The sequence below is a fragment of the Cervus canadensis genome, chromosome 24 (genome assembly GCF_019320065.1).
Source record: "Cervus canadensis isolate Bull #8, Minnesota chromosome 24, ASM1932006v1, whole genome shotgun sequence".
Lineage (NCBI taxonomy): Eukaryota > Metazoa > Chordata > Mammalia > Artiodactyla > Cervidae > Cervus > Cervus canadensis.
Window position 1 is genome coordinate 26,196,051 of NC_057409.1, and position 22,318 is coordinate 26,218,368.

Genomic DNA, 22,318 nt, shown 5'->3' on the forward strand with positions numbered 1-22,318 from the left:
TACTTGAAATTTATATGCTCTCCACTTCTTGGAAACATTGAATCTTGACCTCAAATGGAAATAACATGACAAGCCCCACATTGGTGCTCTGAGAATTAGCATGATGGTATAAAGTAAGGGTATTTAACTATGAGTCCAAAAATTAGCTAGCTAAACTAGCTAGCTTAGCTTAAATGCTAGTTTTCATCTTCCTCCTGTCTACAGCTAGGATGAGTCTAGACACCCATAGTCTTCATAATTATCAATAAAGGAATATCTTACTCTACTGTTTCAGTAAACATAACTGGATTCCACGAGCAAGATAAACAATAATAGGTTGGGTAGAACCAGGGTGCACCCAACTGGAACATTCTCCTTTTTGGCAGCACACAATCATAAGGTGTTAAATTCATTGGAACAGAAGAGGTAAGATTAGGTGATAAAGCCTACCCTCCACCCCAACACACTCCATGCCCTTCAACCCTCGGTAAGGTACAGCTACATTCAATGTACTACGTTATAATGACTCTTTGGTACGTATTATACCAGCATCTCTTTTTCTGTTGGTGGTATGAGGAGTGTAGAGGAAGAAAGACTGAAGAGGGAGAGAAAACATCTAAAGAGCTTATTTTAGTCACAGACACTCATAAGAATTAGGCACAAGATGATCTTTTGAATGGCTTCATTTAAACACTATTCAAAATGTTGGCAGAGACAGGAACAACAGTTCTGACCTTACTTCCCCTCCTGGAGGCCAGATACCTTTCCCAGACATTGAACCACTAATGGGAAATTAAAGGCAATAAAACAACAGCTGGAATCCCATAACTGACAAGGTTTATATTGTACTCGAAGCAATTCACACTTAAAGAATTTCCTTTCCAATCATCAGGCTTGTTTCTTCCTCTTCAGTGTTCAGGTTGATGGACCCTCTTCTGGTGAAGTGGTTTTCTCTTTGTTTAACTGAACAAGGCTGATATCATCATCCTCCATACACAGTTCTGCCTCAGAAAATTTGAAGAGCTCTGCCTTCTCCTTTAACCCCGAATGGCAGTTTGGCCTAGAGAGAAGGGAGGAACAGTTGAGTGCTTACTGTGTGAACAATATGTATTTGATGCTATTTTTTCCATTTTGCCCAATGCTATGAACATTATTTTTTTCAATTTCATGAGCAACTGAAGTTAACAGAAGTCTCAGGATAACTATTTTTCTCCTTTCACAAAAGAACTCATGTGCAGTCAGATCCTATAGCAAGAAAATAAGAGTGAGTTACTATGTTCCACTGAAGGAGAAATTGATCAATTCATATCAGATGGTAGTAATTATAGCAATATCAAAGATTTGCTAGGAGCACTTTAGGTACTCACTACCATACTAAGCAAGTTACATGAATTAGGTTATTTAGTTTGTTTGTTTGTTTGTTTTTTCCTTTTAATCTACTCAAAGTCTTTTTTACTGTTATAACTCTTGTTTTACAAAGAAAGAAACTGGGACTTATTAAGGTTAAATGATTTATTTTGGGCAGTAAGTGAACAAATAAGATTCAAACCTGGACATTCTAACTTGAGTATGAAAGTTCTAAATGTATTCTGAACTATATTTATATGCATATGTGTATGGACAGACCCAAGGTCATTATAATCTGCCACTCTCAGTCCTATTATAATATGTTTTCTTGACTGGGAGAAAAAAAACAGTGGAGTTATAGCCATCACATTAGGAATACTGGTGGAAATGTGTTGCACTATTGAATGTCATCTGTGAAATGTGTCACATCTGAAAAAAATGTTAAGATCTCCGCCTAATGGGAAAAATGGGTGGATAAACAGATGGTCACAATGCCGTCTGTCTGGTAAGTGCTGTGATGGTAGGAGCGTGTGCACAAGATCATGAGACAGCCAAGATAACAGTAACCCACAGGAAAGTTTTCTTAAAGGGGAAAACACGTGAATGGTATCTTAGAGGAATGGAAACAGCTCCCCAGCAATAGAGTGCAAAAGCAAGACAGAGGGAGAAATGCAAGACAAGGAATATGCTGAGGCTGTGAGGGGATGGAAGGAAGGAGTCATATGTGCCAGAGAGTGTGTGTGGAGGGGAAATTAAAAGTGAAGGGTGGCTGTTGCTCTTTGCTTTTGTTTTTACTGCATTGATTGACTAGGATATTAACCTACAGAGTGATTGGCAACTATTTAAGGATTTAAAATCTGGATAGTGATACGATCAGAGCTGCATTTCTACAAAATTGCTCTGGCTATAACATAAAGGATGGATGAATGGATGGATGGAGGGACAGAAAACAGGAAAATCACAAAGGGGGTAGTGATTCTGACTGACCTACAGAAATTAATGCGGGTGAGAGATAATGCAAGTCTGAGCTAAACCACTAGCATGGGAGATAAAGGGAAGATCTATTTAACAGCAAACCTTAGAATGTGGAGCTGACAGAAGTAGGCAGCCGTTTTGGTTTGGTGGGTGAAAGAAATGGAAGAAACCAAAATGGCCACAAGTTGGCTTTACTTAAGAGACTGTGTAGACTCTGGAGCTGTTTCTGATAAGAAATAAATGAAAAAAGAAGAATTTGGGTTTGATAAAATGTTTTTGAGAAGACAATGAGGTACCGTGTAGAGTATCTGAGAGGCAGGCAGAAGAATATGCTAGAATAGAGCACACGAATGAGGTAGGCACAAGCCATAGAATTTTGGATGTCACCGTTATGTAACTGACGGTTAGCCTTGGGAGTGGCTAAGTCTCAGCAAACTGCAGGGTGGCAGTGGAAGAGACCTGAAAAGGACTCCAGAATACATAAAAATATAACAGCACTGCTTTGAGGAAAAGAAGCTAGTAAGAGAGACCGAAAATAAGTATTAATAATTTGAGAAGTATGGAGAAATCACCAAAGAATGACCTCAGATCAGGCAAGAAGAAGAGAAATTTTCAAGTTGAAAATACTCAGCTATGTCAAAAACCCCAGAGAAGCCAAATGATAGAAGAGTAGGACTGCCTTGGAATTTGGGACAGTGGAGTCCCTGATGTATCTGAGGAAAATGATTTCCCTGGCTCTAGGAAATCAAAAGATGATGGCAATTTAAGCTCAGGCTAAATAAAAGGAAAGGAAATAGAGAAGGTAAACAGAGACTATTTCTTTTACTCAAAAGCCCAAAGCAGTTTAAAGACCTTAGGTTTCACAAGGCTTTGCATGGACATAGGTTAATCAACTACCTTGTCTATATTTCATGGCAATAATTTTATCTTCCTATTATACTTCTGTTGTAATTGATTAACTTTTATTTACTTTCCAGTGCACTAGTTTTTAAGTTAACAACCTCAAAGAAACCAAATATAGGGGTGCAAGACACAAATTCTTGCTTTAAATTCTCTCACTTTCATTGATCTCGATATTTATCTTTCTTTAATAGGCATTATTCTATTTTATGAAACAGAATAAAATTTTTTTATGAAAACTTCTCCGGTTCTAACTTGTTCACCGTATGTCATTGTCTCCATGTTCCAATCATGCTTTTTGTTTTTTAAATGGCTGTTATACTTTTAATGGAGGGTGGTACAAAACGCATCAGTTACTCCAGTGCAAAGGAATGTTTTGCATACTCTCCAGTCTTGCTTGATACACTCCCTGTCCTGTCCCTGGTTTTAGTACAATCCATACAACAATTCCTCCCAGGCTTATCACTTCTTCTCAAAATCTTTTGTTTCTTCACTCTCTTTTCTTTTTCTTGTTAATTCTTTATAATGACATTCTTTTTAATGCCATTATACTGATATATGCAATTAGCTTATTTAATTTAGTTATGAAAAGAATGCATCTTGAAAATAAAAGACCATTTGTTGTTATCATGTAGCAATACAGAGAGCATTTTATTAACATAATTTTTAAAAAATTGACCATGTACTGTGCAGGCACAGAAAAGGCCTATTTTGAGGTCACTTGGCTGTTCTTACCTGATCAGATTACCGGCAGAGCAAGACAATATGATTTGCACATGTTGCTTCAGGTACTGTTGGATATAATATCTTAGGGTTTCATTAAATTAAGACCTTAAGAGAACAACCGAAGTATTATTTGGAAAGAATAGCTTCACATTACATGTAGAATAAGTTCTACATATATAACTAAATCAATTTAGTCATAAATAAGTACAAAAGTTTAGGAAGACTGTTCAGAAGTGATCTTGTCCTGATTCCAGTGTGATTCACATTGTTTCCAGTGTGATTCAAGGGTGTTGGTAATATCCACAGACAGTGCTCAGGATGCCATTTCAACCTGCCCCTGGGTGTTCTTTCTTTTCATCTACTTACTACTCTGATCTTCAGTGTCCCAAGCCAGGCCAAACCAGACTGACAGCATCTGGTATTTAATGTGATTCGTTGTAGAGATACCTCAGACTCTTCATATGTAAGCCTTGGAATTTAAAGCTTGACAAATGGGCTACCTAGAAATCATACCTATAATGAAAGAATTTGTTGTTCCTAATTATTTTCCAAATTGCTAGTTCATTAATCCATATAGAAGAACAAAGAATGCCTGGCATTCTTTAAATCCCTGTGAATGCCTTCTCTTCTGCAATGGGAAAGGTTTTTATATCTTTATGACTTTGTGTTAGAAAGAGAATATTCTGAGCTTACCAGTGCAGAAAAGATTGTTTTCCATTACTCAGAAGTCCTTTCCTTTGTGGCTATTTCTTGCCTCATCCTTCAAACAGACCTATGACACATTAAAAAGTTTGCTCATTCATTCTTTCAACAAACATTTACTGAGCATGACTTGAGGACACGAAGTCAAGTAAGACTTCCTTTTTTTTTTCAAGGAATCTATGGTCTAGCTGAGGGAATTCTTGATCTCCTTGATCATTAATTACAGGACAAGTGCAAATTCAACTAAACACGATTGCACAGGTTAAAATGTAAGCCCAAAGAGGTGCATCTCTTTTAGAGAAAAGGATCTAGGAAGAATTCAAAGACTAGCCAATGTTCTACCCAAGAATTGAAAAATGATGTGGAGTTTCCTAGAAAATATGGAAACATGGTCTCATTGAGAAAGAGGAGAGTTGGTATAAAAGCAGAAGTTTGAAACAACAGATCTCTGGGGAGAGGGAATAGAAAGAAGTGGGACTTGACTTTGCCTAGTTGAGTATGATCAAATCTTGCAGAATGGAATGCATTCATATATACACTGTGTAAGTATTAAAATGAAAAATAAAACACAATCACACAAGGGCAACTGCATAACACCTTTAAGGAAGTTTGTTATTGTTGAAGTGACAAACATCAAGAGGTGGGGTTGAATCTGGGACACAAAGCCAGGGCCACCTCATGCAAGGAGTCTTCCGTGCCAACAAAGGAGAGTTAAATGCTCCCTGAAAGCTTCAAGAAGACAGTGAACAATTTTAAAGAGGAAATGTCATTATTTAATGTGATTTTTTTTCTTATTGCTTTGAAAAAAAGAATGGGTAGAGTAGGACAGATTTGATGTTGAAAATCAAGGAACGAAAAGGAGATAATCCAGGAGAAGAATGCTAAGGGCCTGAGTTATGACAGTAGAAGGGGAAGTAGGGTCATGGAAGTAGATAAGCGATTCAGGACCGTAGAACTGAGTGATGGATTCAAAATAGTGATATGGCTAGGGTGGGGTATAGGAAAATAGACTCTTTAGTTTATATAACTTACTATTATGAGCCAACAAGAAGGGGTTAATGGACAAGGGACAATTTTGGATAAAAAGGAGAGCTTCCTTTCCAGGAGTTAAACGTTTGCGTCTTATAGTATATCCAAATGTAGATGCCCAGTAGGCATTTGGAAAGATGAAATCTGTACTTGAGTAGAGAGAGCTTAATGACTTCCATAGTCTCACACTTCATTCGATTATATTTCTTAAAACTCATATTGCTGCTGCTGCTGCTAAGTCGCTTCAGTCGTGTCCGACTCTGTGCGACCCCACAGACGGCAGCCCACCAGGCTCCTCCATCCCTAGGATTCTCCAGGCAAGAACACTGGAGTGGGTTGCCATTCCCTTCTCCAACGCATGCATGCATGCTAAGTCGCTTCAGTCGTGGCCGACTCTGGGCGACCCTATGGATAGAAGCCCATCAGGCACCTCCGTCCATGGGATTCTCTAGGCAAGAAAACTGGAGTGGGTTGCCATGTCCTTCTCCAAAAAGTCAGATTAGAGTCCAAAATTAAAGGATATAGGAAAAGGTATTCAAATTTAACAAAATTAAAAAATTTTCATTGTTCATCATCATAACTATGCCCCCTTTATCTACCATAATGTGAAAAAATCAGTTGCATTCATAGAATGTATGTATGTGTGTGTTAGTAGCTCAATCGTTCCTGACTCTGCAAGTTTCCCTTTGAAACAAGCAAAAACTGCCAATATTTTTATAGGAGTCAAATAGGTTGTTTAGGAATAAGAGAGTCCAAAAACTGATTTCATTGTCCGCTCAAACAACAGTTGTTTTGGCACTGAGTAAATGACCAATAACAGCATCCCTACCCAGAATCTTCTAAGCAAAGAGTAACCGAAACAGTGTACTTCTGGAGGACATGATAACAAATTGACTAATATCAAGCCAATCTACCTACTAGGTAAATATTACTAGAATTTACAGAGAATAAGAAGAGCTAAATGCATTTGGTGGAATGAAGATTAAAGTGGTCCTTAAGGGCAAAGGCAAGAAGTGACATCTGCTCTCAATTATAAGTCAGTAGTGAGTCGTCCTCCAAAGGACATGAAACCTGGTCAAATAACAGTTCCTCCATTTGCAGGATGTTACATTAAGGAAGTAATGACCAAGCAAACAGTAAGAACTAGGCAATGTCCACACTGCAAACTTCAACTAAAAGAAATGCAGGAGCCTCTAAAACAGGATTGTGCACCATGATTATTTTAATCACTTACCCGTGAGCCCCATAATATTTTGGCATCTGACTAAAAAGTTTTCTAGAAAGGCTTCTGTTTAGACAGGAAAGATTAAGGGCAAAATTGTCAACTATTATTAACTTTCATTTACTTATTCAGTAATTGGGGGCTTTTAATGCCTACCAGGCTCTGCAGCCACAATAGTGAGTGAATCACATTCACATCTTGATATCTATGTGGACATCCATCCCACTTACTAGGAGGTCTGACCCAACTTGGTTTTCAAGCTTGAGTGAGTTCAGAGAGTTACTCCAATTCTGCAGAAAATAAAACTGAGATAGAGTTATGAAATAAATTGCCAACTTTAAAAAGCTAATAACTGTCATAGTCAGGGCTGAACTCCAAGTCCACAGCTTTTTGCAATATAACTGCCTTTCAGAGTCAAAGTAGTTCTCATGGAATGATTTAAGATATTAAAATAATGAATCTTTATTCATAACAGCCTCTAAGTGGAAATAGCCCAAATATTCATTAAGATAGATTAAAATTTTTCATATATTCATAAAATGGAGTACCATGCATCAGTGAAAATGAATGGTCTACAATCACATGTAGAAACATAGAGGACAGACACAAAAAAGTAAACAGCACAAATTTCATTTACATAAAGTTAACTAACAGGTAAAATTAATCAGAGGTGATAAAAATCAAGATAGCAGCTACCTTTGGAGAGTGATATTGACTATGAGAGGACATGAACAGCTCTATGATATACTAAGTACGGAGTGTTTCTAGATCAGAATGATAGTTACATAAATATATAAAATACCTTGAATTGTGTATTTAAGATTGATGGACTTTATGTATATTATGTGTTTAGTTGCTCAGTCATGTCTGACTCTTTGCAATCCCATGGACTGCAACCCTCCAGGCTCCTCCGTCCATGGGGATTCTCCAGACAAGAATATTCATGTGGGTTGCCATGCCCTCCTGCAACGCATCTTCCCAACCCAGGGATCGAACTCAGGTCTCCCGCATTGCAGGCAGATTCTTTACCTTCTGAGACACCAGAGAAGCCCATGTATATTATATCCTAATTTAAAAATAATAAATGCTGATTAGGAAAGAACTTGGTGAACTTGATGATGGTGAACAAACTAGTCTGTCTGTCACCCTGGGTCTACCCATACAATGCTGCTGGTTATTCTTCCTAAATATTGACTTGCCCTAAAAACTTTTTTGTGTTGTATCTTCAGTGATTCTCCATTTCCTATAAAATAAGGTTCACAGTCATTAGCATGAATGTGATGTCTTCTAAAAGCTTTTCCCAGCCAGTTTCTCCAGTATCATCTCCTGCCTATCACCCATTCACCTTTCTTCTTTCCTTCAATAAATATTTATTGAGTGCCTATTTAGATAAGGCTCTCTGCCTGGTGGTGGAGAAATAAAAATGAGCGAGAAAGAAAGAATTGTATCATTTTCTGGCAGAAAAGAGAAGCAGCAAAGATAGCCAGACAGAATTACAAAGCTAATGAGGGGCAGGAAGGAGAGAGACAGAAGGCATCATGGGGTCCAGAGGAGGGGTATTCGACTCAGCCTGAGAGGTTTTTTCAGAGCTGATGGAAGATGCTGAGCTTTGAAAAAGGCAGAGAAAGAGACTTAGTAGATAGAGATAGGTGTGTGGTGGGTTATGACCCCTATGCCTGAGGGAATCACCTGAACAAAGTATGTAGACAAGAAAGAGAGAGAATATACAGAAAATGAAAACCAAAAGATCTCAGAATAATTGACTCTTCTCGTTCAAGCGTGGAGATGAGGTGTGGCAATGCTGAAGTCAGGAAAGGCAGGCAACCTGCTTATCAGGGTCCCCATCTGCCATGCTAAGGGGTTTGGATTGCATCCTGATGGAAAGCGGCGCTCCCAGACACACCCGTGCTCCAGCCATGCCAAGCTCTGCCTAGTTCCAAGGCCACTCCAGGTACTTTCACAACTTTCTGCTATTGTTTGTCTCGCTTCTTCAGCTCCACATGCCAGCCCCACCCGGTGAAATTGCAGTCATTGTTCTCAGTTGTGTATTTGACAACATGGAATTACTTTTACTGAATTCAGCATGGATGTTATGCCATTGGCTCCCATGAAGAAATGTTGTGAGATCAAACCTGTGAAGCTTGCTATTCTGTTGACTGTAGTGATGTTCAAAAATCTTTGTCGTTTCACAAGGATCCTTTTTATATGGGCACCAAGGGGATGTTTGCCAGCATCAGTGATAGTTGAGGTCTCCCTAGAGCTAGTTTGTGTTTGTCTTAATCGTACTCTGATTCATTTTAGAAGATGTTTCTTCTCTGATTTAGCTCAGAGCCAAATCTATGACCCTGAGTGTAAGGACCTTACTCTTTCTGTGGACTAATCTCACTGTTCTTTATTTTGTTTTCTTCTTCTATTTTTTAAATATCCTGAGTTCCTTGCTTACCTTTTTAAGGATAGCATGTAATTTTGAGATCCCTCTGAAATCATTTGTGGAACAAGTTACAGTATAAGTGACTAGATAAATAAATATGCAAACAAGTTTTATTCTTTAAGATTCTTTAATGCTTCCTCACTTGTGAAGCCAACCTAGATAGTTCCAGGCAGAGTTACTCAGTATCTGCCTGGAATTTCTAAAACTCTTTGTTCGTACCTTTATTCCAGTCTTCTTGCACTACTTTACAAGCATCTCCTACAAGTTTATTTATCCTCATTCAAGTCAGGGACAAGAAGTTTTAATTTCCCAGTGTTTTCCCTGATTCTAGTGCTGTACGATGTAAGGACACATTTAATGCTCGGGCTCTGGATAAATGAATTAACAAATGATAAAAGGAAAGAAACTTGAGAGGAATTTACCTGCTATGAGATCAGTGACTGGGGTGAAAGAATACTAAGAGAACAGTGCTCAGGAGCCCCCAAAATAAATGGCTTTGTAGAAAGATCTAGACATCTAAGTAGTCTCAAGTCCAAAAAATGGGCCAAGGATCAAAGTATCATTTTGGACTTGGATAAACAAGGAAAAGGAAGAGAAGGTGGTTGTACTTGTTTAGGCAAGAGATAAATAAGACTAGATGATACCTGGCCATAGGAAGAGAGTCATGCAAGAGATATTTATTGAGCTCCAACTGAATTGTTGCACTGGAGGCTGTACTTAGACACTGTCAAATAACAATAACAACCTTGAAGGGACAGGAACCCTTAATCCTCTGACTAAGTCCTGCTATGTGAGTTTAAAAAAAAAAAGCTGGATTTGGAAATTCACTTTAAGAAATTATGAAAATATTTATTGAATGCTTTTATTCCACCATTGAGGTGACTCAGTTTAGCAAACATTCCATGTATTGTTCAATACATCACCATTTACCTGGGGTTTTCATGGCGCCTTCCCCCTGGGCCACAAAATGACTGTGAGGGCAGAAGGGCAGATGGTTTCTCCCTCTGTGGTAGATTAAAGGACCAAGGCTCAGGCAGACTAAGGTGTTTGCACAAGTTCACTCACATGGTTAGTGGTTAGTGAAACAGAAGGGAGGTTTTCTGACTCACAGACTGCATTACAGTATTTCGTTTATTCTGCTGCCTCAGCAAGTTTTAGACAATGCCTGATATCAGCTTACTTGGAAGAGCGAAACTCTTCTGGGAGTTTCGATACATAGCACTGACTTCCTGGAGCCTCAGGGACAAAGTTCAAATCCATCAGCATGCTGGTTGAGGCCCTTCTCAGGCTGGCTTCTCCTGCCCAGGGAGCATCATTCCCCAGAGCCTTCTCCAGGGCACCTGTACCTATTGTTTCCTTCTGGGGGTCTGACCCAAGCTGCCATTTCTTCTCCAGAATCACAACATGTCAGTCAGGTTCTTTCTTGATTCAAACCTTTTAAATCTGCACAAAGTTTGTCTCTACTCCATGAAAATATCTATATTTGTTTTATATATGAAAGTGTTTAATTTATCTATAAATTAGTTCTCCTGATAATCTTAGAGAAAGACTGAAACCCCAGAAAGAAGAGCCCTGACTTTGGGGACCACCCTATTTGAACCCCTGTAGATGAACCCTAAGTTGAGAGATAGGGCACTTTTTACACTATGAATTCAGGGCAGGGGAAATCTCACTTCTGTCTATAATCCCAACACATGCCTCAGATATATTATATATTAGCCAAATGAATGGATGAATGGACAGACAGACAGATGGACAGATAAATGGAAGGATGGATGAATTAATAAATTACATAAAGCTGTGAAAAATACAGAGCAAAGGAAAAAATCAGTGTTTCCCAACCATTTAGTATTTTTTAAAAAGATACGATGATTACCCTTATGGCCTCTTTACCTTTTATACAATGCTGTGAACTTTGTTGACACGGATAAGAAAATCCCATTAATGATAGGAAAATAAAGACACATTTCTATGACTGATCCTCTTTTGGCAAAGACCCAATAGAAAACTGCTGAATCTAATTTACCTCATTAATCCCTTTCTCTGGGTATTCAAAGGAATTTATTTTTTCTTTGAGCTTGCATAATGTAGGAAATAGTTTTATTCTTAGAATCTCTGGGGGCTATGTTTACTATGTATTGATTATAACTATTTTAAACTATGCTTTTGCTAACATTCATATTTCTTCCATTATCAAATAGACAATAGATGGATTCCAGCAAAGGTGACTATAAAGTAGATTACCATTGACTTTTGTTTTCAAAAAAAGAACAAAGGAGAAGAAGTACATTCTCATTTAATGAAATTAAAACCATTTCTTAATAAAAAGTAGAAAATATTTGATAAGCAAGAAGTTAACATGTCAAGGGGGAGTAGAAAGAAAAGAAGACATGGCAGTTGAGATTGGTTGGTGGTCCTTGGGTGGCAAAACTGAACTTATTATGTCAGGAATCCCTGAGGAAACTTCCAGAAATTTCCAAATGACAATCTCTTTTCCCTCCCACAGAAGTCTTGAGGAAAATTATCTAAATGAGCTAATTCCCTAATTCCCTAAACTGTCTCTAATAAAAATGCGTGTGCATTGTATTTAAAATAGAAAGAACGAGGGAAGAAGGGATTGAATATATTTGTCTATTATCACTCTCTGCAAATTGCCATCAACAGTTTACAATCTGAGTGGATTTAACACGAGCCTCCTCTCCCATGGCTTGTCATCAGGAGGATGACAGAATGTTTGAAACTGAAATAAGATGGGGAGAATAAAGGTATAATACTAGTTTATGGATTTTTTTTTGATCTTGGGATTTTTTTAAGAAAAATGTTGGTGACTAAGGACATCCACAGTAATAACAAATCAAGTCTTTGGAAAATAAAAGAAAATAAAAGCACATTATATATAATACAATGTAGCTATATGTCTTCCCAGGTGGCACTAGTGGTAAAGAACCCACTTGCCAATGCAGGAGACCTAAGTGATGCAAGTTTGATCCCCGAGTCAGGAAGATCCTCTGAAGGAGGGCATGGCAACCTACTCTAGTATTCTTGCCTAGAGAATCCCATGGACAGAGGAAACTGGCAGGCTTTCCTGCCAGTCCATAGGGCCACAAAGAATCAGAATGACTGAAGCGACTTAGCACATATATATCTATACCAGTATAATGGTAAGAAAGAAAGTAAACATTTTAAGGGGCTCTGAAATGTTTTATACACATGTTTCTTTTTCTTATTCCCCATCCCCTTCTCTTCTGTTTTTCTCAGCCTCTCATTTCCCCTAAACAATGTTGGGATAAGTCAAGGAAAAATCCAATTCTTTCAGTTAATTTGCTGCATGAACATAGGTGAATCAGTCTTTTTACAGAATTAGAAAAGTGATACTCCTCCTGATGTCTTCTTTTGTGATGTTTCTCTGTTTAACCAAAATAATCCATAATGGATAAGCACTGCCCTTTCTCTTCTCTCCAGAAACCCTCTGTGTGAGCTTCCCTTGATGGATGTGGTGGGATGTAGTTTATTTATCACTAAACCCAGCAAGATCTATATGAATGAAAGAACTAAGGAATATGGGCTAGAGGATGTGAGATCTGATCTATTCAACAATAAATATGTGCATGTGAAAATTTCTGGGCAAAAGAAAGATCAGGGACTCCAGTTCTACAACAGCGTAGATCCAGTCCCATGGTATTTCATGGGAAAAGGGTGAAGATATCTCACTTTTTCTGCCTCTTTCTCCCTCAGCACTATCTTTGCCTGCCCACCTTCAACCACCACAGTTAGTTTTCCCTTCTAGATTACCTTCTGAAATCCTTTTGCTTTTTGTGCAACTCCAGTGGAATTTTAAGTCTTCCTTGTTTAACTTACCCTAGGGTCAACCTCTCTGATGTATCCACAGCTTCTGCAATCATCCTCCACCCCCAGGCTATAGAAGTGTATCTACTTCACTTGCTACACAGGTTGCATACATTGCAATTATTTTACACTGTGCTCTGACCCATTCTGTAGTATCAGTTCTTCCACTGCTGAAACATGAAACATCCTAAAGTTAAATCATCTCTCATTCCATGTATTTGGCAGATTCAGAACAGCTTCCTGTAATTTATCTTTGGTTCCAATTTAAGAATTCCTTTTGCATGTGTTATTCTAGCATCTCCTATTCAGAATTCCTTCTTTCACTCCTTTTCCACATTCCAATCTTCTTTGATAACTTTCTCAACCATCTCTTACCAAGTAAGGTTAAGTCACTACATAGCTTAAAAGCAACATAGTAATATACAGAAATGAGCCAGTGTCTTAATTACTTTGTTATATATTTAACGTTCCTTGTTTTAGCAAACCAATGGTCTAATGAAAGGATAACTTTCATCTCATTCTAAGCTCAGGTCACCTGTACTATTTGGTTTCAACAGTATGCAAGATGAAAATTCTTCTATAACTGCTCAATGGTTTAAAAACAAAATCCACTGGCAATTCTCATATTTTAAGCATCACTTGATATCAAGTTAATACTAACGTGCTGCTGATTCTAAAGAGTGTCACATACATCTGATAATGAACAATTTTTAGTTGCTACTGAGGGCAATAAAAAGGTATCTTGATTTAAATTCCAGCAGGAATGGAATAGCATTCTATAAAATGACACTGTGTGGTATCTCAAAACTTATTTTTCTTCATATCTTTGTTCCTGGAAAATAATTTGCTCTACCTTTTTTCCTCTCTCTAAAATTGCTCTTTCAAAGTTGGTTGGGAGAAATGCATCCATTTTCTTCATCACCATTACAGCATTAAACCATTAAGCCATTATAGCAGCTGAAGTATTTCAGGGAACAGGACTGCAATTCACTTTGAAATGCATCACAAAAATAAGATGGATTGATGTACAGATAGAGAAATACATAGAGGGATAGATATGTGATGCAGAAAATGTAGTAAAATGCTAATGGTAGAATCCTGGTGGACAGTGTTCAGGTGTTCACTGAGAAATTCTTTCAAACTTTTCTATGTGTTTAAATTTTTTCATAATAAAATGTTGGGGGAAAAGCATTAAAAGAAAAAGAGCCATTTACCTACTCTGGGTTCACTTGACAGCACCCACCCTCGAGTGTGTTGCGGGATCTCCACTGATGTGCAAATGGACGCGCCTTCATGTTGCAAGGGTGTAATTAGGGCGCCAGTTAGAAATTTGGCAGTCAGTGTTAAAAGGGAACATTTCTACTTTGTGCTGTGCTCATCAAAAGACAAGATGAAACACACTCTTTTGTCAAGATATTCTTGCACTGTAACCTGATGAAGCTTAAATTCAGCCATCTCCAGCACGCTGTTGCAGGCTGAATTCTACTCACTACCAGTAAAGTTCACCTTTGCATTAAGGAGAAACTGAAAGGGAAAAAAAAGCTTAGGTTTTATCTTGTATAAATACATATATACATCCTTTATAGTAAAAGTGTAAATGGAACCAAATAAATGATAGCAAGTCCCATAAGAAATTAGAATATCTGTGAATGAAAAGAGGATGCTAAGGAGCGAGAAATAAAACAGTGTGAAAACCACTTAGTCCACATAGATTTATATAATATAAAAAGATGTCAATATAAAAATTTGTATAGTATACAATAATTAATATGAAGCATATTCATACATTTTCTAACAATGCATCATCTTCATTAAAACTAGAATTATTCTCCTTTCCCTGAACTTCACTTATGAGAGAGCAACTGATAATCTAGTTTGATGCACAAACCAGTTAGGGAAGGGGATTTTTTTTTTTTTCATTTTTAATTCTGGGGCCAATTATTGGTAATGTAATAACTCATCACCTATCTAGTTACATTTCTGAAAGAGATATACTTTTCTTGGTTATGTGAAAATGCTCATTGTTATCAAAGACATTGTCTAGACAAGCAATTGACCTTCTCCTTAACATGACCTATAGCTGTCATTGTCATTTCTCTAACTTTACCTTTGGCAGAAGTGGCATACACATAAAGCATATCACATTTAAAAAAGAAAACTTGGGGAAGAGTGTAACCTACCACTCCTTTTTTCTCTTTTAATCTTAAAAATTACTTGGAATTGATTTACTTACACCTTTTAAACGTAGAATAGTTTCCATTTCTTTTTTTCCCAAATAAATATCACTTTAAAAAGACAAACTTGAACAAAGATTCTGGAAATATCTTCCAGGACAAGAAAAAAAAAAAAACATGAAAAAAAAATTCAAACTTGGCTAGCTTCACGGTCATATGTTAAAATGTCACAGACATTTTGTTTGATGGACAAAATGTTGGCCTAATTTTATTTCTCTGATAAACTTTAATGATTTGTCAGCTACAAATGCCAGAATTGTTTTATAATTTTGGACTGTGTAATTTTAAAAGAAATTGAAATTTTTCAGTATCATAGAGATTTTTTGTATCACATCAGAATTTTAATGGATCAAAGGCGATTTTAATAAATATATTTTCTCTTAGGTATTTATGTATTACATTGATTTATTAAATATTATTTTAAAATATTTCTTCAATTTTCTGTTCTAGGCAATTCTTACATATTTAACATCAGTCCTATTGGCTCATGGAGAAGGAAATGGCAACCCACTCCAGTATTCTTGCCTGGAGAATCCCGTGGACACAGGAGCCTGGTAGGCTACAGTCCATGGGGTTGCAAAGAGTCGGACACGACTAAAGCAATTTAGCCCTGCTGCACTTAAATATGATGGTTAATATATCCATCTAAAATATTTTAATCCTAGTTAGCTCTCTGGTTTTATGAAGTCCTTTTGTTTCTTTCACCCATTAGGTTCCAAGAGAGACTAAATTCCATCTGGTTAATGAGTTTCCTAGGTGTTTATCACAAACAGAATTTTCATATGGAATGTATTTCTGATAATAACATCAATTAAACACTGAGTCAAATCATTATAGTATCTTTGGTGGTATCTCAAAGGGAAACAAAAAGATGGCAGCACATTTTGTTTGTTTTTCAATAGCACTTTCCTGACTGTGTCTGTCTGTCTGTCTCTCCTTCTCTCTATTTTTGTCTCTCTCACACCTCTTTCTCTCCTTTTCTCCCTCCCTCCTCTCTCTCCCTTTCTTAATCTCAACCTCTCACTTTCTCTCGATAATTTTAGAACCACTAAGAGAGTTTATAGCTTAACTATAGGCCAGGATAGTGCTCTCTATGAAAAGATGCACAAAAGCATCCATAACTATCCAACAATTATGTCACATTGCCTATGTATTTTCTCCAGTTATCTGGGAAAAAGTCAGATGGAGGCTTTGATCATCTGAGCCATTGCATAAAATTCCCCCTATGTAGCCAGTGTAGACAGATAAAGGGTACAACTTACAGTTTGACAGAGACCAATGCTTTAGTCATAGTTAGTATCTAAACAATCAGTCGTTTCTATTTCTTTTTCTTTTAAGATGGCAAATGACTTTTCTGGTAAATAGGTTGCAAAGAGGTTCTTTGCTACTGCTTCCCCATGATTCTTTCAAAATATGCTTCTACATGTCAAGAAGAAGCATGAGGAAGGAGGAAGAAGAAACAATTATGATCACTAAGATCATGAAAAGTAGTTGAATAATGCTTGATTTTATTTAAAGGGCTTTCAAACATACCCCATTGACCCTCCAAGAAAGTTTTGAGATTTACATTTTATATAAGGGGATAAAGAAAAAATGATGGAAGATCTGATAACTCGCTCATAGCTTATATGAAGATTATAATACTCTAGAAACATAATAGACACTTTTACAAGTTACAATTGAATTCAGCTTCTGCATTATCTTAGCAGGTTTCTCTATAGTATTAAACAAGGCCATACATCAATATTGCAGCCTTGAAGATTGGAGATAGAGATATTGTTGTGATCATTCTAACAAGGTTTTTTTTTTTTTTTTTTGCCACATATATATTTCCACTCTTCATATTATTTCCTGAATAACAATTTGAAAATGGGGTTGGCATAATTAGTAATTGCCCACCCCCCTGCACCACTGTATCCATGGCAATATGACGTTGGCTGCTGAATGTATGTGAACTGTAAACAGAAAGTCTCCATGGTTCTCTCTTCTCTCCTGAACAAGCTGTTAGAAGATCATGACCAAGGCCACTGGCGGAGTAAACAAGGACTGAGGAACTGGCTGTAGGTGGCACCATCTGCAGCAATCTGAAACCACCCTTTAACAATCTGCTAGGCAATTACAGAGCTGGATGGGGTACACTAGCAGCAGTTTGAGTCATGAAAAATTTAAAAAAAAAAAAAGGAAAGTAATATCTATGTTATAGTCTGCTTGGCAGTGATTTAAAGAAGGAGTCCCCAGCCTCCAGGCCACAGACCAGTACCTCCTATCAAATTAATGATGGCAATCAGTTCAGTTCAGTTCAGTCGCTCAGTCGTGTCTGACTCCTTGCGACCCCATGAACCACAGCACACCGGGCCTGCCTGTCCATCACCAACTCCCGGAGTTCACCTAAACTCATGTCTGTTGAGTCGGTGATGCCATCCCACCATCTCATCCTCTGTCATGTCCCCTTCTCCTCCTGCCTTCAATCTTTCCCAGCATCAGGGTCTTTTGAAATGAGTCAGCTCTTCGCATCAGGTGCCCTAAGGACTGATCTCCTTTAGGATGGACTGGTTGGATCTCCTTGCAGAGCAAGAGACACTCAAGAGTCTTCTCCAACACCACAGTTCAAAAGCATCAATTCTTCTGCGCTCAACTTTCTTTATAGTCCAACTCTCACATTCATACATGACCACTGGAAAAACCATAGCCTTGACTAGATGGACTTTTGTTGACAAAGTAATGTCTCTGCTTTTTAATATGCTGTCCAGGTTGGTCATGATTTTCCTTCCAAGGAGTAAGTGTCTTTTAATTTCATGGCTGTAATCACCATCTGTAGTGATTTTGGAACCCAGAAAAATAAAGTCAGCCACTATTTCCACTGTTTCCCCATCTATTTGCCATGAAGTGATGGGACTGGATGTCATGATCTTAGTTTTCTGATGGTTGAGCTTTAAGCCAACTTTTTCATTCTCCTCTTTCACTTTCATCAAGAGGCTCTTTAGTTCTTCTAATGGTGGCATTAGATTAGAAATAAAGTGCACAATAATGTAATGGGCTTGAATCATCCCAAATAATCCCCCACTCCTGATCTTGGAAAAATAGCTGTCCACGAAACCAGTCCCTAGTGCCAAAAATGTTGGGGTCACCTCGCCTGATGAATCATGGATTGGTCTCCTCAGATCTCTGAGGGATCTAATGGTGACATGGTCTATGATTCTGCTTCACTTGCAGACAATCAAAGGCAAGAAGGGATGGTGAGGTGAACAGAGGTGGAAGGCAGTGAAGGGATGAAAAGGGGAAGGAGAAACATGAGCAGGTTTTTCTCAGAAGATCGTGGGCTCCCATGTGTAAGACATGGTGATTATATTTACAGGGAGGTTCTCATATCCTCTTCTTTATTTGGTTTCCAGGGTTTCACCTCAAGCACACACTGTACAAGAAGGAGAACCTGTTTCTCTTCTTCAAAACTTGAGCTTTGTCCATTTCTTCCTCATCGTCTCACGTAGGGGATACAATAAGCCAGCTGACATTTGCTTCCTATTCATCTCTGCTTCCTATTAGTAGCCCCTCTCAGCACCAACACAGAAACCCTCCACCTGCTCTATTTTGGTGGATGACAGAGCTGAGAAATAAAATGCAAGTAAGTGGCACTGTTATTTAAGGGATCCTAACATTGTTAGTATCCATTACATGTTTGCTGGAACATTTTCTCATGAGAAAGGGGAAAAACCTGATTGATTACCAACCTTGGAAGAAGTTATATTGTAGCTGAAACCTATAAGAATTAAAGCCAGTCAAAACCTGGTTACAAATCCAGGCTCTTCTGTTTACCAGCTATGTGACCTAAGCAAGGTACTCAATCTTGCTGAACCTCAGTATCCCCATCTGCCAAATCTGGAGCAATAAGAACCTCCCCCATAATTGCTCTATACAATTTTGATGATGACTAACACAAGCTGACATGTAACGTATACTTGATTCTTAGTCACACTTCTTCCTTCCTAGAAGGAAAGAACAACTGCTCTTAACCCTTCTCTTGCACTGTAGCTATGTAAGGCTACCTTAAAAGCAGAGATGTTGAGAATTGGGCCATTATGGCTGTTCAATAACCACGATGGCCATTAAACTAAGAAAGTATGCAACAGGCAAAAAGAGAAAAAAATTGAGTGATTTAGCTTCTTAACATCTACAATATTACTTATTAAGGTCTTTAAGTATCATTCCCAAAACCAAACCTCAACAGAGTCTACCTTGAGTACCCTAAACTCTTTTACACAATCTCTTACATTCAACTAATGACTAGCCGAGGTAGCTGTTACAGGAGTCATTTCTTTCAGGCATAACTAAGGAATTGCTGCTCTAAAGAGTTCAAAGGAAGAATCTAGGATGACACATACACAATAAATTAAGCCACCATGTATTAATGGCTATAATAAAAGTATGAGAAAAGTGTCATTGAAGGTTGAATTAATTTAACCTTTCAAATTCTCAGTTTAAATGACAGTTGGAACTGTGGGTGTCTTGTGACAGAAATAACCTTACCACTGATTTTTCAGAAATGTACTTGGAAATGGTAAAACCTGAGCCAGCCTGATTAATGGCCATCCAGCTGGTCAATAATATCAGGTCGATACTAAATAAGAAGGATGCTGGAGATCAATGAGAGTTAAGATTTGTGATTATGTCTAAATCACTCCTCTCCAAAGTGCTTTACCAACATCCACTAATTAATCTTTATGATATTGTGTTGAGAGTAATAAGTACCATTATCTCCAAATAATATCTTGAAATACCAGAGGCTAGACTTTTTACAGAATCTCCCAATGTGAGTACTTCCTCATAGACAAAATTGCTGACCAACTCTTGATATTGTTTCTTAGGAGGCACCTCTGGCTAAGAGCACCAACAGCAGACTCATGACATGTGGCCTAGAATCCCAGCTCCATTATTTAGCAACTGTGTGTCTTTGGATAAGTTACTTAACTTCTCTGATCTTCAATTTCCCCACTTATTCAAAGGCACTGATGCATTTCTCCAAAAGATGGTTTTACTGTTGGAATGAGTTCATGCCTAGAAATTTCTGGAAAATAATAAGAACCTAATAAACAGCAACCATCCTTGTTACTGTTGTTATACTTATTTCAGGAAGCATTGACTATGATCTGGGTAATTACCAAAAGATGGGGCCAGCTCCGACATGTTCAGAGTATGATTGGGACGTGGGCTTCCCTGATAGCTCAGTTGGTAAAGAATCCACCCGCAATGCAGGAGACCCCAGTTCAACTCCTGGATCATGAAGGTCCCCTGGAGAAGGGACAGGCTACTCACTCCAGTATTCTTGGGCTTCCCTTGTGGCTCAGCTGGTAAAGAATCTGCCTGCAATGTGGGAGACCTTGGTTTGATCCCTGGGTTGGGAAAATCCCCTGGAGAAGGGAACAGCTACCCACTCCAGTGTTATGGCCTTTAGAATTCCATGGACAATATAGTCCATGGGGTTGCAAAGAGTTGGACACAACTGAATACCTTTCACTTCACTTTAGAACAAAAAGAAATTAGCATAACTTGAGATCCTGCTCATTCCCTACAACAACCCTGCAGTGAAGCAACCAGAGCTGTGCCTAAGCCTGAACTCTTTCCTCTGAAACGACAGATTCCCCTCCACTAGGGTAGGCACTACTGACAGTGTGGTCCTTGCTGCCAGGGTAGAGAGTGTAGGAGAAGTCAGAGCAGTGGTCCTCAGAAATCCAGGCTGGCAGACAGAAACTACAGTTCCAGGAAGTCCTGCAGTGAATGCCAGGTGTTGAGTTGGAGTTTGGGTGGAGGCTCCGGGACAGGAATGCAAAAACAGCAGAACAGGATCTCCATCCCAAGAGTAGAAGACAAAGAAGAAAGTGACAATAGACACTCACACCCAAAGAACTACATAGAAATCCAGGGATGATTCCAAGATACAAGGGTAGGAGACAGTTTGTCTTCTGATAAACACGTGTATAAGATCTGAGAGCCCAGAACATTAGCCAATTAACTGGATGTCATTAAGTAGGGTTTTTATTCTAGCTTCCCTTAAGTCATTCTGCTGTGGCCCCACTGGACTCACTCTGCTACAACCTCTTTGTCCATATGAAATTTTACCCAAAATCCGTGCTAGAATAACATCCAAAACTTGTAATCTACAAGGTCCACCAGAGCTGGAACCTGCCTTCCTTCTGACACCCACCTTTTTTTCTTTGGCTCTTGAATATATCAAGTTTCCTTCTTGGTTTAGCCCACTATGATGGTCAAACCATCCATCTTGAAAACTCTCCCCCGGACCTCCCTGGTAAAGACAATGCCTCCTCCCCAGTGCTGCACCTTATTTAAGAAGGCTCTTCAAATCACTCATCTTATAAGTGCTTTATTAATATCTTCATAGAATCACCTCTCACTGAAATTATCTTGTGATTTCCCCTCCACCTGAACTCTCCAGCCCCTTTCTGAGAAGACAGAGATGCTATCATCTCCAGCAGCACCAGCACAGTTCTGGTACATGAAGAGGCTCAGTAAACATTTGTCAGATGAGTAAGTTGATAAAAGTAGAGCTGTGATAAAAATTTCCAGGCTTAAGGCTCATTCCTCTTTCCTCCCTCCATACCCTACTCTAAGCTTTCCCTGGTGATTCAGATGGTAAAGAACCCACCTGCAATGCAGGAGACCCAGGTTTGATCCCTGGGTAGGGAAGATCTCCAGGAGAAGGGAATGGTTACACACTCCAATATTCTTGCCTGGAGAATTCCATGGACAGAGGAGCCTGATGGGTTACAGTCCGTGGAGTTGCAGAGAGTTTGACACGACTGAGTGACTAACACTTTTGCTTTCATACCCTAGTCTGCTGTGACCATTAAGGCGTTTAAGTCAGACCCTAGGACTCTCAAGAACACATATCCTAGGACATAGGGTGAGATACCT

At 38.4% G+C, this 22,318-nt stretch overlaps 1 long non-coding RNA gene across 1 annotated transcript; it reads right to left on the reverse strand.

The window, feature by feature from the left end:
- Window positions 1-646: 646 nt before the first annotated feature.
- On the reverse strand, window positions 647-21,445 carry LOC122426555. The gene is made up of 2 exons (XR_006265192.1): window positions 21,055-21,445; window positions 647-1,039 (listed from the first exon to the last, which is right to left on the reverse strand). It is a non-coding gene; the product is annotated as an uncharacterized LOC122426555 (long non-coding RNA).
- Window positions 21,446-22,318: the final 873 nt, after the last annotated feature.